A 15,965-nucleotide genomic window follows, 5' to 3' on the forward strand; every position below is an offset into this window, starting at 1 on the left:
GCAGGTGAAATTCAGTACTACATTTTATTAAAGCGACAAAAATGGTGCCTTCCTTGTCGTTTTTTGATCCAGATATCTGCCAATTCCTAGGCCACCCAAGCTAACCGGGCAGCTTCACGCACATTTCTGCATCAGTAGTCTAAGGGCCCATTCACACAGTGTGTTTTGCAGCATCATTTTTATGCGGATAGCCTTTTCCAAACCTGCTTGCGACAGCGTTCTTTCTGCCTCTTCTACATCTCAATAGGAGGCAGCACTGAGGATCGGGAGCCAGTGCGGCCATTTTTTATTTTAAGAATTCACTTTTTATTAGTATAAAACAGAAAAAGTGTGCGGGCGCGATCCTCAGCGCTACATCCGGTTGAAATGAATGGGAAGCAGAAAAGACCTGGCTGCTGGTGGGTTTTTGGTGAAACTTTGGCATACCTGTCCACATCAAAATTACGCTGTAAAACCCGCCATGTGAACGGGCCCTAAGACCTTTCTGCTTCTCCAGTGCTGTACTACTAATACGGAGTGGAGCACGTTTTATTGCACTTTTTATGCCACTTGTGCAGTGTAAAAAAAATATATAAATCATGGCGCATTTCATCATTGCGCAGTAATTTGCAAATTTTCTCAACACTTTATTTTTAGTGGGTGAGGCCTCCCATGGTCTTTCAGATTTACTATAATGTGCACCAGCGAGTATTGTGCTTCTTAATAAATGGGGTGCGTTTTGCGCCAACAGACTTTATACTAATACCAGTCTTAGTATATCGGAGTGCATTGGGTTGTTAGAGAAACGGCACAGCCATCTTGGGTAGCAGAGGAGGAGCCAAGAAACTGGCGGATGCGCAGCTCAAAAAATGAAAGGGCGCATCATGGAAGTTTTCTGTCCATTCCCCACTTTGTCAATTTTTTCTGTTGAAGCGGAGAATCACTTTCATTAAAGGGGTTCTCTCACTTCAGCAAATAGCATTTCTCATGTAGAGAGAAAGTTAATACAAGCACTTACTAATTTATTGTTACTATCCATATTGCTTCCTTTGCTGACTGGATACATTTTTCCATCACATTATACACTGCTAGTTTCTATGGTTACGACCACCCTTCAATCCATCAGTGGTGGCCGTGCTTGCACACTATAGGAAAAGCGCCGGCCTCTCTGGTAGCCAGGACAGTGGGACTTCACATAGGCTAGTGCTTTTTCCTATAGTGTGCAAGCGTGACCACCAATGCTGGATTGCAGGGTGGTCGTAACCATGGACACAAGCAGTGTATAATATGATGGAAAAATGAATCCAGTCAGCAAAGGAGCCAATATGTATAATAACAATACATTAGTAAGTGCCTTGTATTAACTTTCTCTACATGATAAATGCTATTTGATGAAATGAGACAACCCCTTTAAAGGGGATTTTCCCATCAAATACACTAATAACATAGGACTAAGAGGTCGGACCCCTAACAGTCCTAAAGCTGTGACATACCCTAACATAAGGAATACTGCTTTAATCCTACATGTTTCTGTTTATAGGGGGGGGGGGGTGGTTTCACACTATTTTGTATTGGGTACTCTGCTGTCACGCTCCTGTCGCCATGTAGTCCGCCGTCTCGCCCCTGCAGTCCACAGCGTGTTCTTGTATCGGTGGTTATTTTGTATACAGTCTTGGATTTCACTTCCTCATATTGGAGATTGAGGAAGCGGCAGGATTTCCAGCATTAGATGTATGTGTGTGGAGCAGATTTAGTAATTTTATATTGTGATCTCTGCCCCCAGATCTGCGTACTGAAGCATCCCCAGCATCACAGAGCTGTGTCCAACAAAGGGGTCTCGGTGTTCTATCTGCAGGGACTAGCGTTAGGACTAAACGGGGGTTTCCAGGACTAAAACATGAATGGCCCTTCCTAGGTCGGACTCCTGCGGATATTCAATGAATAGGGCTGAGCTGTTGTACCAAACATGGATGGATAAGCCGCTGTACCTGAAGGCATTGAAGGGGCCACAGCAATCATTGGCATGCAGTGGCAGTTAAGCCCCAGTTTCTCATGACTTATGGAGGTCAAATCCCCCTTGATGAAACATTGATGGCTTATTAATATAGAACATCAATGTTTTAGTCTTGGAAAACACCTTTTAGCTTGAAGCCCCTGCTCCAAAAAGCGGACTCACAACGATCATGTGCTAAATATGATATTGATGTCCTCTTATAATGAAGAGAAGCTGGTGAAGCGCCATCCGGGCTCAGTAACACCCATGTTGTACCTGCCTTGTGATCATGAATTGGCAAGGGGCATTAACATTAGAAGGGAAGCCTCTCCCATCACCACCCTCTTTCCTGGCGTGGGCGATGGTTTGCCGAAAAGCCGCACTCATCAAATTAGCATCATTAGGGGAGATCTACCAAGAAGCTGGTGGGCCCGTCACATACTCCCCTAATGTATACTGTCATGATAATACAAAGTTGTTTTTTACCCTTGGAAGATAAGCCATGCCAAATCCTTATCCCCTCCCCCTGTTCTATATGGCTGAACCAATGTAGGTATCGATGAGGAAGTTGGGGTTTGTAGTTCTGGCACAGCAGACAAAGTCTATGGTCTATCCACCAGAGCTCCAGTTGATATATTCTGTTAGTCCCTGTTATCAGTCGTTCCAATCTGGGTACGGGATGATTATACTCTATATGTAATAACTAGAAAAAGAGCATACATCAAAGAGACGGGAGCCGTATATGAATGATGAATATACTGGATGAAATCATTTATTCAACATTTGATTCACAGATTGCAGGGAGAATTGGGATGAGAAGAGGATGGCCTGCATTCCTTCACTCACAGGTACAAAATGTCTGTCCGTACAGACCTAACAAAAACAGTTAGGTGCTCACATGTAAAGCCCACAATTAATCATAAGGAAGTTAATGAGTAACCACCAAATCTTAAAATTTATAATAAAAAAATTTCAGTGACCCAGCACTATAGATAAAGTTAAAGATACAAAATATTCCAGTGTATAAATGGCACCACCAGGGTGGCATGCATTGACCAGAGTCCTGCCGTGGCCTCTTCCAGAATTTCAGTCATCCAGTCCCAGCTTGATGACTAGTCCAAAAACTGCAACCAGTGCAGCTAGGAGCAGCAGGTTAGGGTAAATGGTTGCTGGATCGCTTGTAGATACCTGTGTGGATATAAAAGAGGGGGAAAATTATAGGACTATTCAAGGTGGAAGGTTGGGTATCTGCCAAACATGTCCAATATTGCACTAGGGGTTGTAATAACACTGTATGCCGTTAGTCTCTGAGCTCCCTCTAGTGGCGGCTGCAGGCAGCCAAGATATTATTTACCTCTATGTCTATGCAAGAAATTTGGAGCTTTGTCTAAAAAAAAAAAAAAAAAAAAATGGAGCAACAACCACTAAAAAAATTCACCAACACAGAATATGGGAAACTGAAAATTAAATGGAGTTAAAACTTTCAGATTAATTTTAAAGAGAACCCATTACTTGCTGTTATGCAGTTGGGGTTTAGGATCCCAAACCTGTGTATATCAAACCCATCTGTCCCTGCAATGTATAGTTAATGAAGATCTAATTTTATCAGGGGATGAGTCCAGAAATCTCCAGAGGCATTGCATGTGCATTGTGCATTGCGCCAGTGGAGTCAGGGATGGTACGCCTCGCTTCACTGCGCGTGACCTACACATTGGGCTCTTGTGCAGTGAAGCAAGTTGTACAGTCCTCAGCTTCATCAGCACATGCACTTGATGCTGCTGAAGGGGAGTCCTTTCCTAGTTAGCAGTTAGGTTTTCATGCACTATACTTTGCTGGGATTGAAGGGTTTGATATATGCAGGTTTGAAACCATATTGTAGAAGGGATGAATGACCGCAGCACTCAGCCTCCTCAAAAGTAAAAAGTATAGAGGTTTTATTCACCAGCTGTGCGACATTTCGAGTCTGTTGCTTAAGAAAAACTCTTTGGAGTCGAAATGTCGCACAGTTGGTGAATAAAACCTCTATACTTTTGAGGACGCTGAGTGCTGTGGTGATTCCTTCTACAAATTGCTTGAAGCCCACCAGGCTAGGGCTCAACCGCCACCATTGGAATCTACCATATTGGACTGAGCGAGTAGTGCTGTCTTAAATTTGGTTTGAGACAAAAAGCACCAGCTGCATAACAGCATGCTTGGGGGTTTAGTGGCCGCAATTTGCGGTGCCCTATGCACGGGCAACATCTGTGTGGTTTCTAAAGACTGATCCAGACCCATTCAACTTGAATGTGTCAGTGATCCTTCCACACCGCAAAAAAGTAGAACATGTTCTATTTTTTTTCAGTGTAGAAGCACGGAGAGAAACCCCATGAAACACTCCATAGTGCGTCCATGGGGTTCTGTGCCTCCGTTACGCACCACACCTTCCGGATTGCGGACCCATTGAAGTGAATGGGTCCACATCCGTGATGCGGTGCTCAAACGGCCCGTGAACTTTTTTTTTTTTTTGTAAACTTTTTTACAAAAAAAATACCAAATACTAATTCCTTACCAGTGTCCTTCTGCCAGGAGCTCGAGTCACACCTAGATCCACCCGGCTTGTTATATTTTTAACACTTCTTAAAAGGCTCAGGGCGAAATTTTGGCAATTACCCACAATACGTCTGTGAAGTAATAAAACATTGTGATTCACTCTTACTCTTTGCAATACTTTCTTATAAATTATTAGGCTAAAAGAGGCTACCACCATATGAGATGCAATCTGCAGGCAGCATGTTGTAGACGAGGAGGAGCTGACAAGATTGATATATAGTTTTGTGGGAAACGATTCAGTAAAACTTGTACTTTATACATATTAATCTCAGCTTTTTCTGACTTCAGTTGTATACAGGGGAAGTCTTGTTAGTGATTGATAGCATTCTCTGTGTAAATGTGTATACAGAGATAGCTGTCAGTCACTGATAGCTGTACACAGGGAAGATGTTACCAGTGATTGATAGCATTCTCTGTGTAAATGTGTATACAGAGATAGCTGTCAGTCACTGATAGCTGTACACAGGGAAGATGTTACCAGTGATTGATAGCATTCTCTGTGTAAATGTGTATACAGAGATAGCTGTCAGTCACTGATAGATGTACAGAGGGGAGGTGTTATCAATTATTTATCATTCTCTGTGTAAGTGTGTATACAGAGATAGCTTTCAGTCACTAATAGTTGTACACAGGGAAGGTGGATCGGAAAAGGAAACAGTAACTTATTAATCACCAAACACATGAGCAATATGGGCTGGGCATAGCATTTCTACAGTATGTAGCCGCAAAATATGGATGACATATGGATGTGTTCCGTGTGCGTTGTGTATTTTTTTGCGGACTCATTGACTTGAATGGGGCCTCGGACCGTGATTTGCGGACAATAATAGGACATGCACTACTTTTTTGCGGAATGGAAATACAGAAACGGAATGCACACAGAGTAACTTCTGTTGTTTTTGAGGACCCATTGAAGTGAATGGTTCCGCATACGGTCTGCAATAAAAACGGAACGGAAGCGGAAAGAAAATGCATTTGTGTGCATGAGCCCTAAGTGTGTATACATAGATAGCTGTCAGTCACTGATAGTTGTACTCGGGTGCGGACATAAAGGGCATCTGTCAGCAGATTTGTACCTATAAAAATGTCTGACCTGTTACATGTGCACTTGGCAGCTGAAGGCATCTGTGTTGGTCCCATGTGTGCCTGCATTGCTGAGAAAAATAAAGTTCTAAAACTTCTAATATATGCCAATGAGTCTCTAGGAGCAATAGGGGCATTTCCTCTACACCTAGATGCTCAGCTCTCTCTGCAACTCCTCTGCACTTTGATTGACAGGGCCAGGAAGTCTAAATGTGATCAAGCCTGACACTGTCAAACTGCAGAGGGTGCGGCAGTTGCAAAAAGAGCAGAACCTCTAGGTGTAAGGGCAGTGCCCCCGTTGCTCCTTGAGGCTCATTTACATATAGTAAAATATCATCATATGAACATGGGACCAACACACATGCCTTCAGCTGCCAAGCACCCTCCGGGACTTTGCCAGCTGTGTTCTAAGTAGAGTCCATTCACACGTCCGCAATTCTGTTCCGCACTTTGCGGAACGGAATTGCAGACCCATTCATTTCTATGGGGCCGCACGATGTGCTGCCCGGATCCGAAAATGCGGACCCGCACTTCTGGGTCCGCAATTCCGATCCCGAAAAAAATAGAACATGTCCTATTCTTGTCCACAATTGCCGGCAAAGTAAAATGCGGAACGCATATTGCCGGTGTCCGTGTTTTGCGGATCCGCAAAACACACAGGGATGTGTGAATGGACCCGTATAGGTGTGGGTCCCAGAAGTTGGGGCATATCCTAGCAATATACACCCTATGTCTGAGATGGTACAACACCTTTTAGTTCAGAAAATGCAGAGATATAAATGTATAAAATACAAGTTTTACTGAATCTTTTCCCATACAATTATATATCAATCTGCTCAGCTCCTCCTGCTCTATGATATGTTGCCTGCAGATCGCACCGCATTTTACATGGCTTTTGTTTTATGGAAACAGTGCCACATTGTTCATAGGTTGCGTCTGCTAGTGCAGTAATTTACTTGGATGTGGATGAGCTGCAATACAAAACACAGCCTATGTACAAGAGTGGCACTATTTTCTAAAAGTCCTTTGAAGTGGCCCCGTCACCAGGATCAACCCTGTTAAACCAGAAACACTGGCTGGTAGGGCTCATCATGCTGATTAACACTACCTTTCTTTTGTCTGTATGCTAAATAGCTGCAGAGATATCTGTGTTCATATGCATATGCAAATGAGATGTTCGAGCACCAGGAGGTGGGGCTGAATCCTTTGAGCACTGCTTTATAGCACTCCTTGCGCTCTGCACACTCAGGGCTCGACATGCTGAAGGCAGAGCTGTGTCCTAGCTAGCATCTACATAGCATATACTCTATGTACTATAGCTTCACCACACTGAGATCTGCTCAGAAAGCTTTGTGGTAAGTGAATGGTTTTGCATGTAAATATCTCAGGTTTGAATCCTGAGAGAGACTTCAAGTTTTTTTTCTTCAGATATCCTCATTATATTGAGACTAATGGGGGGAGATTTATCAAATCTGGTGCAAAGAGAAACTGGGTTAGTTGCCCATAGCAACCAATCAGATTCCACCTTTCATTTTCCAAAGGAGCTCTAAGAAAATGAAACGTGGAATCTGATTGGTTGCTATGGGCAACTAAGCCAGTTTTCCTTTGGACTAGTTTTGATAAATCTCCCCCAATGTTTTTAGGCTGGTTTCTTTATTATCATATATTGTGCCTGTGAATAAACCAGTAAAAAAAAAAAAAAAAAAAAAACACTTCTCAATATCGTAATATAGCCTTTTATTATTAGATGATATAGCCTTTTATTATGGGTTAAATGAGAGAAAGAAAAAAGTTTACGTAAGACTTGTTTCACATATGCGTTAAACAGATCCAGCAGGACAGCCTGTCAGATCGGTCCCTGCGGGGCGCAACTGTGTGCTGCCGGAATTCCGTCCGGCTCCCTTCACTATAATGGGGTCCGGCAGAGGTCCGGCCGCAACCCAGCAAATATGTCGAGGAGCGGCCGCTGGGATCTCTAAATACAAAACCATACAGTTACTACAAAGCTAAAACATTACCACATAGAGATGCGTTTTTTCTCTGCTTATAAGCTGACACATATTACTGCTGTTTTTAAAATCATATATTCTGCCAGTGAATAAAGCAGTAATATGTAGATTAGCCTTCTGAGCAGTGTGGTGAAGCTATAGTACATGGAGTATATGATATGTAAATGCTAGGACACAGCTCTGCCCTCAGCCTCATGTCTGGTCCTGTCAATCAAGGGGAGGAGGGAATGTGCAGCGGGTGTTACACAGCAGTGCTCAAAGCATTCAGCTCCGCCTCCTGGTGCTCCAACTTCTCATTTGCATATGAATAAAAACACCGATATCTCTGCAGCTGTTTAGCATACAGACAAAAGAAAGGTATTGTATTGTGTTAATCAGCATGATGAGCCCTACCAGCCAGTATGTCTGGTTTAGGCCTCATGCACGCAACCGTTGTGTGTTTTGTGGTCCACAAAACACGGTTGGCGTCCGCGTGCGTTCCGCCATTTGCCAACGGCACGGGCAGCCATTGATATAACTGCCTATTCTTGTCCACAAAACGGACAAGAATATGACAGGTTATATTTTTTTTGTGGACCACGGAACGGAGCAACGGATGCGGACAGCACACGGAGTGCTGTCCGCATCCTTTGCGGCCCCATTGAAGTGAATGGGTCCGCATCCAAGCCGCAAAAACTGCGGCTCGGATGCGGACCAAAACCACGGTCTTGTGCATGAGGCCTTAATAGGGTGGATCCTGGTGACAGAGCCGTCCATTGTGATGTGCATAAGGCCAGATTCACATAACATATGACACATATTCACATGTCCAGACCCAAACGCAGATCCCTATGTTGCTGTGATTTCTGGTCAGTTAAACTCACGGATGGGTCGTGACACCTACAAATAATACGAATATGTTGCTCATCTGGAACTTATGGCATATACACAGGATATACCACAAATGTCCGATAGGAGGGGGTCTCAGAGGGTGGGACCTCCAAAACAAGACCTCTTTGTGCATTGCAGTGAATGGGAGCTTACTCAACTATGCCATAAATGTCCAAATGGGACAACCTCTTTAACCAAACATTTGAAATCATGGGCCTCTGCATCTAGTTGTAGACCATTATGTTGTGGCCCCGCTATGCAATAATTTGGCTATAGGGTGCAACAAATGGATGGAAAATTGCTAAGTTACATCTTTGCCTAGCCTTATAGCATGAGACCTAAAAGCATTGGTATCTAACTTGAGGCTGAATAGCTGCCCTGACAGCTGGAGTCTGCTTGCTGTTAGTGAATGGAACTCCATTATGTTCATCAAACTGCCACAGATGCAGGGCTTATTACAAAAGAAAGTCCTGATACACTGTAACACGCCTGCAACATTTTCAGAACAAGTTTCAGTTCACTGACAACATACTGAAAATGGTGAGAATTGAAACTCGGTTTACTGTAGAAATCTTGATAAATCAGCCCCATCTGTCAGTTAACATCACTGACGGTTTGGCTGAGTTGAAATGAGGGTTATGTAAAGCAAGAACAAATATTTGGCCATAGAAACTTTACCGACCACAAGAGTAAATACAGAAAATGAAGGCGCTGAATAAATAGAGTTATCGGCATCTCAGTCTGTTTTTATACTCTCAATACGTTTTTAAAGAGACAGTAACCTCTGTAGCCTTTCCTCTGGAATAAATTTGATGGTGGACATCACTTTACAACTGTTCTGTACAGCATAAGAGCTGATACTCATACTGTACCGCCAACCATATCTGAACAGAAAAGCTTAAAATGCGTTGTCCGATCCCCCCACAATTTTAGTTATGGCCTCAACAGTGCTCAGGCTAAAAAAGCCAAGCCATTTATCTAGTCGCCAGGCTTTGTTTCAGCACTGGTCCAGAAATGTGTCATTGTCTTGTGTTGCAGTTGTTCGCTGTCCTCAGTAGTCACGTGCTGTTTGGTGACACGTCACCACTGAGGCCAGTGAATGGCTGCAGTAGTGCAAGTGACGGCTGACAAGACCCTAGGCGTTAGAACAGAGCACTGGTGACTAGGTAAGTTGGTTTGGTATTTTTTTCAGCTTAAGCTCAGTCGTGGTCATAACTAAAATTGCTGTGGAGGTGTGGGAGGAGAGTTTGTGTTTAAGTTCTTCACCATTTTCAAAATCTCTGATGACTGTTAGTGAATGGAAACATTCATATTGACACCCAGTGGCTGAAGATCTGACCAGCTGACAAAAGGTCCACGTCATATAAGTTATGGACTTAATCAGATCATATTTGCAACCTCTGGTTGTAAAGAATATATTTCTGTAAAACCGACAACTAGTATGTCCACCGTTTTAGCTTCTACAGGTGTCATACATCTTTTTCCCGAACTGAGTTAATAGAGAGGAAACCATCTTTTAGGACCCCCATCTATTAATCAGTGCAGAGAGTGGTAGGAGTGAACATCATTCACTCTGTAGGACCCTATACCATGCATTACACAGACAGCCCATCCATTTCAATGGACAACATGTAATACCTTATGTCCCCTGGGGTGGCACTACAGGGAAAGTGAGCACTTGCTGCCAGGTTTCCCCAAATATTACACCTAATCACTAGGGTTTCTAGCAGCAGGACAACCTCTGAGCAGCCTATGTCCATTGTAGGTAAAAAGTAATGTGTTTATCTGATTAAGAATTCTACTCCCCTCATTTTTGGCTTCGGCTGCTTTCACGTATGCGTTATTGCTGTTCGGTTTTGAGATCCGGTATGGGATCTCAAAACCACAGCAAAACACATCTGTTTAGAACGGATTCGGCTGTATTATATCGAAAATGAACATGCCGCTGTAAGTCAATGGGTGTCAGATCCGTTTTTTGTGTCTGAAAAAAACTGTCCTGGCACCATTGACTTACATGGTTTTTGGTGCTGGATCCGGCAAGTTCATTTTCCCATGCCGCACACAAAATCGCTGCTTGCAGCAGTTTTGCGTCCGACATGGGAACACAACAAACCGGAACTGAATGCATTCTGGTGAACTCCGTTCCGGTCTGTCCAGTTTTGTCCCCATTTGAAAATGTATAGGGACAAAACTAAAACTTTTTTCCCCGGGTTTGAGATTCTCTGCCGGATCTCAAAACCGGAAAAGAAAACGCAGATGTGAAAGTAGCCTTTCTTTATGTAGAGGACCTATCCTCAGGACAGTTCACGAATATCCGATCACCCTGCGTTTCATTGATCAGCTGTTCACTGCTGCCTCCCATGCTGGAGCCAGCAATCTGAATGGAACAGGAAGCACAGCTCCGTTCAAAGTGTAGTGGCCGCGCCGAGTTACTGCATCTCAGCTCCCATTCACTTCCGTGGGAGCTGAGCTGCAGTGATGACCCATTAATATCTGGAGCCTGGAAAACCCCTTTAAATTCAATGGAAATTGTAATCAGGAAGATCTCATGGAGGGGTCTGCATTAGGAGAAGGGATTATTCTAATTGAGCTTCCCCTTTAAATAAATATAAAATAGCAGCCTATAATGTAAGACTTTGGCAATAAACTGATCCATTATGAATCATTTGATACGCTGACTCCTGGGAGTTCTCGTAAAATATAAATGATATAATTAGCAGGGCGCGTGATTCGGTGTAATCCATCAATTGACCTTTTACAATGGACTCTGAACTGAATCATTAAACAAAATCTTTTCCTAAAGCAAACAGTATATCATAAAGGCACATGGCAACATGAAGATAGTAGACAGATAGTCACGTACATGGACTGGCGGATAACATGGGCCATTTTGTTTTCAAATCCTTGCTCATAGCTTCTGTTAAGTTCGTCCCCAATAACGGCTAACCTCCGTCCAATCTGCACAGCAGAGCTGTAGGGTAAACACGGTCCTTGGTTAGTCCTATATAATACAGCATACGGCCAGTCTCAGATCAGCATAATACTGGTTGAATTACAAACGAGCGCCCTGGCCTGTCTGCAGGTCTACTGACCCAAACTCGCAGCATCACAAATCCCTATGATGCTGTGAGCTCAGGCCGATAGTCAGCAGTTGGGCTGAGACACTTATAATACAGACCTAAGGCAACTTTTAGGATGCAGACATTTTAGGGTCCATATTACAGATACAGTACCTAGAACTCCTATGAACCTAGATAGTTATAGAACCTTATGGTAATCCACTTGGAAATATGATGCTCTCAGTGTTGATGTTGCATTGAGGACATTTGAAATGTGTCAAGCCATTTCTTCAAGGTGTGAGTTAAACAATGTTAAAAGTGCATTATATAATATGTTGTGTCAGTATTAACTTCCTTCTAGAATTATAGTCATCTGTTTTCTTTGGCCTTGACATAGTCTGAAGTCAGATGCTCTGCAGACTAACTAGTCATGATTCGGGGAAGCACGCCAGTTCTGGGCATGCAACCAAAGGGTAAAGAAGCAGATAACATAGATAAGCATGAGGAGAGTATAAGGGATCGCCCCCCTTCTGTACCAATCAATGTAAATGTTATGTTTATGAAAGTTGGCATCTATTTGCCACCTTTATCTGTAAGTATTATATAATCTTACACACTGCTTCCTTAAAGGGGAATGATCTTGTTGGACACATACTGTTTGTGTCTCAAATTATTCTCCGACCTCGGTAACTTTCTACTAATTTGGATTTCACATGATATCAGTGGGACCTGATTGAGGTTCGATAACAAAGGGAATCAATCACTGAGTCTCCATGGATCAGGTAGAATGTACACCAGGGATGTCAAACTCGTGGCCCTCCAGCTGTTGCAAAACTACAACTCCCATCATGCCTGGGCATCCTACAGCTATCAGGGAATGGTGGGAGTTGTAGTTTTGCAACATCTGGAGGGCCATGAGTTTGACATCCATGATGTACACAGTTCCTTTCATTTACATCCTATGGAGCCATGCACCGTGCATGGCTGTAATACAGCATCCGATTGAGCATGCCAAGATCCATGTAACTCCGACAGCAACAATCTCTTTGTTGGGCTCCATTCACTTTTATGGATGATCATCTTCATAACATTAGTAACCATGACAACATCCAGTGACAACGAATTCCATAGTCTCACTGCTCTTACAGTAAAGAATCCTCCTCTATAGTGATTGAAAACCTTCTTTCCTCTAGACATCATGGATGCCTCTCGTCATGCTTTTATGTCTAGGTATTAAAAGATTATTAGATTACTGGCCTCTTAACTTGCTCAGTTAAGTCAGTTCTATATTTTATATATATATAGGTCCCATACTGTACAAAGTGTTCCATGTAGCAGTGATTTATATAACGGTAAAACTATGTTCTCTCATCCTGTGGATCTATGCATCCCATAATCCTATTAGCCTTTGCAGCAACTTCCTGGTATCGGTTGCTATAAAGTTACATCCACTGTGTGGCAAGGTTTATTTTAGTGGTTCTCTGCCTTTCATTTCTTGTAATGTAGTTGGTTAGTGGTGCCAGGCTCCATTCTGTGGGTGTGAAGTAACTGTACATGCATACTGCACACCGAAGACCTTTAGGAGGGACAACATCTCGGCATGTAACAAAGAGCTCCAGCTCCACCGATGACATCATCAGGGTAAGATTTGTTGCATCATATGGGCGTGAGCCATGTTGGGAACTGGTCGATCGGGAGCTTGCTCATTTGTTCATGGCTTTGGTGACCGTTACTTACTTTAAACTTTTTATGCACCTAGGCCGCATTAAGCCAGTTAATTGGATCTCAGAATTCCCAGTAATATATCTACTAATACTCCCAAATAAGGATTGGGCATGTATAATCGCTTTTGGCAGGCCAGTCCAACCCTGCAGCTAAAATTATTGGGCGAGACAGGTTTGATTTTTCCTTTTAATTATGTGTGTCTCCTGTCCAAATCAAGCATATCTCTTAGGCCCCTTTCACACGGGCGAGTTTTCCGTGCGGGTGCGATCCGTGCGGCGAACGTATGGCACCCGCACTAAATCCTGACCCATTCATTTCTATGGGGCTGTGCACATGAGCGTTGTTTTTAACGCATCACTTGTGCGTTCAGTTGAAATCGCAGCATGCTGATGAACAGGACCTGGGGTGAGCTGCTCCATTAAATAGAGCTTAAGGACCTTCGATGACGTCACTCCGGTCATCACATGGTCTTTTACCATGGTGAATCACCATGGTAAAAGATCATGTGACGTACCATGTGATGACCGGAGTGACGTCATCGAAGGTCCTTAACCTGTATTTAATGGAGCAGCTCACCCCAGGTCCTGTTCATCAGCAGAGGAGGCACAAGGAGATGCCGGGCTTCGCGAGCAAGTGGACTAAGGTGAGTTAAATTTTTTTTTTTTTTTTTTTAACCCCTCTAGCGCTGGTTTACTATGCATTCTGTATTCAGAATGCTATTATTTTCCCTTATAACCATGTTATAAGGGAAAATAATACAATCTTCAGAACATCAATCCCAAGCCCGAACTTCTATGAAGAAGTTCGGGTTTGGGTACCAAACATGCGCGATTTTTCTCACGCGAGTGCAACGCATGACAATGTTTTGCACTTGCGCAGAAAAAATCGCGCATTTTCCCGCAACGCACCCGGCTCTTATCCGGGCAAAAAAACTCACGCCCGTGTGAAAGAGGCCTTGGGGTACTTTCACGCTAGCGTTTTTCTTTTCCGGTGCTGAGTTCCGTCCTAGGGGCTCAATACCGGAAAAAAAATGATCAGTTTTATCCTAATGCATTCTGAATGGAGAGTAATCCGTTCAGGATGCATCAGTTCAGTCCCTCTTACATTTTTTGTGGCCGGAGATAATACTGCAGCATGCTGTATTTTTCTCTCCGGCCAAAAATCCTGAACACTTGCCGGAATGCCGGATCCTGCATTAATTTCCATTGAAATGTATTAGTATATTAGATCCAGCATTAAAATTGCCCCATTGACGGATCCGTTCTTCCGGTCCGCGCATGCGCAGACCTTTGAATCTGTGGGAAAAAAAAAAAATACCCGGATGATTTCCGGATGACACCGGAGAGACTGATCCGGTATTTCAATGCATTTGTCAGACGGCTCCGCATCCGTTTGCGTCCGGAACTGCCTGCCGGAATCCTCTGCCGCAAGTGTGAAAGTACCCTTAGATTAGATATAAGGCATATAACGCTATAGATTACCTGAGGTTGGCATCAGATGGGTTTGAGGTATCAGGGCTAGAAGGATTCTGAAGGCCACTGTCTGGACTGTTATGGGAGCCAACATAGCAGCCAGATGAGTTGATCCTTGGGATGTGTTGTGGCATTTCTATGCAATATAAAAATTGTATTAATATATGAGTTCATTTATTAAGGCTCTTTTCAACATTCAAACATCATTTTTTGAAGGCATTCACTATTTGTGCAAACCTGTGTGAAGTTGGCACCCCATGTTCTTAAATTTCAAAAAGAAATACACCATTCGTTTGTGCTGCGTTTGTGCTGGTTTGTGCCGCAAAAATGAACGTTTGGGCCGGTTCGGTTCCTGAGATATTGCGCGTTAGATTTTTATGAAGCCCCGCCCATTTTCCACCCCATGTTTTTAAATTTCAAAAAGAAATACACCATTCGTTTGTGCTGCGTTTGTGCTGGTTTGTGCCGCAAAAATGAACGTTTGTGCCGGTTCGGTTCCTGAGATATTGCGCGTTAGATTTTTATGAAGCCCCGCCCATTTTCCACCCCATGTTCTTAAATTTCAAAAAGAAATACACCATTCGTTTGTGCTGGTTTGTGCTGCAAAAATGAACGTTTGCGCCGCTTTGGTTTCCGAGATATTGTGCGCTTGATTTTCTGAAACCCCGCCCATTTTCCACCCCATGTTCTTAAATTTCAAAAATAAATACACCATTCGTTTGTGCTGCGTTTGTGCTGGTTTGTGCTGCAAAAATGAACGTTTGCGCCGCTTTGGTTTCCGAGATATTGCGCGCTTGATTTGCTGAAACCCCGCCCACTTTCCACCCCATGTTTTTAAATTTCAAAAAGAAATACACCATTCGTTTGTGCTGCGCTTGTGCTGGTTTGTGCCGCAAAAATGAACGTTTGTGCCGGTTCGGTTCCTGAGATATTGCGCGTTAGATTTTTATGAAGCCCCGCCCATTTTCCACCCCATGTTCTTAAATTTCAAAAACAAATACACCATTCGTTTGTGCTGCGTTTGTGCTGGTTTGTGCTGCAAAAATTAACATTTGCGCCGCTTTGGTTTCCGAGATATTGCGCTCGATTTGCTGAAACCCCGCCCACTTTCCACCCCATGTTCTTAAATTTCAAAAAGAAATACACCATTCGTTTGTGCTGCGTTTGTGCTGCAAAAATGAACGTT

Source organism: Bufo gargarizans, chromosome 2 (genome assembly GCF_014858855.1).
Source record: "Bufo gargarizans isolate SCDJY-AF-19 chromosome 2, ASM1485885v1, whole genome shotgun sequence".
NCBI classification, from domain to species: Eukaryota; Metazoa; Chordata; class Amphibia; order Anura; family Bufonidae; genus Bufo; species Bufo gargarizans.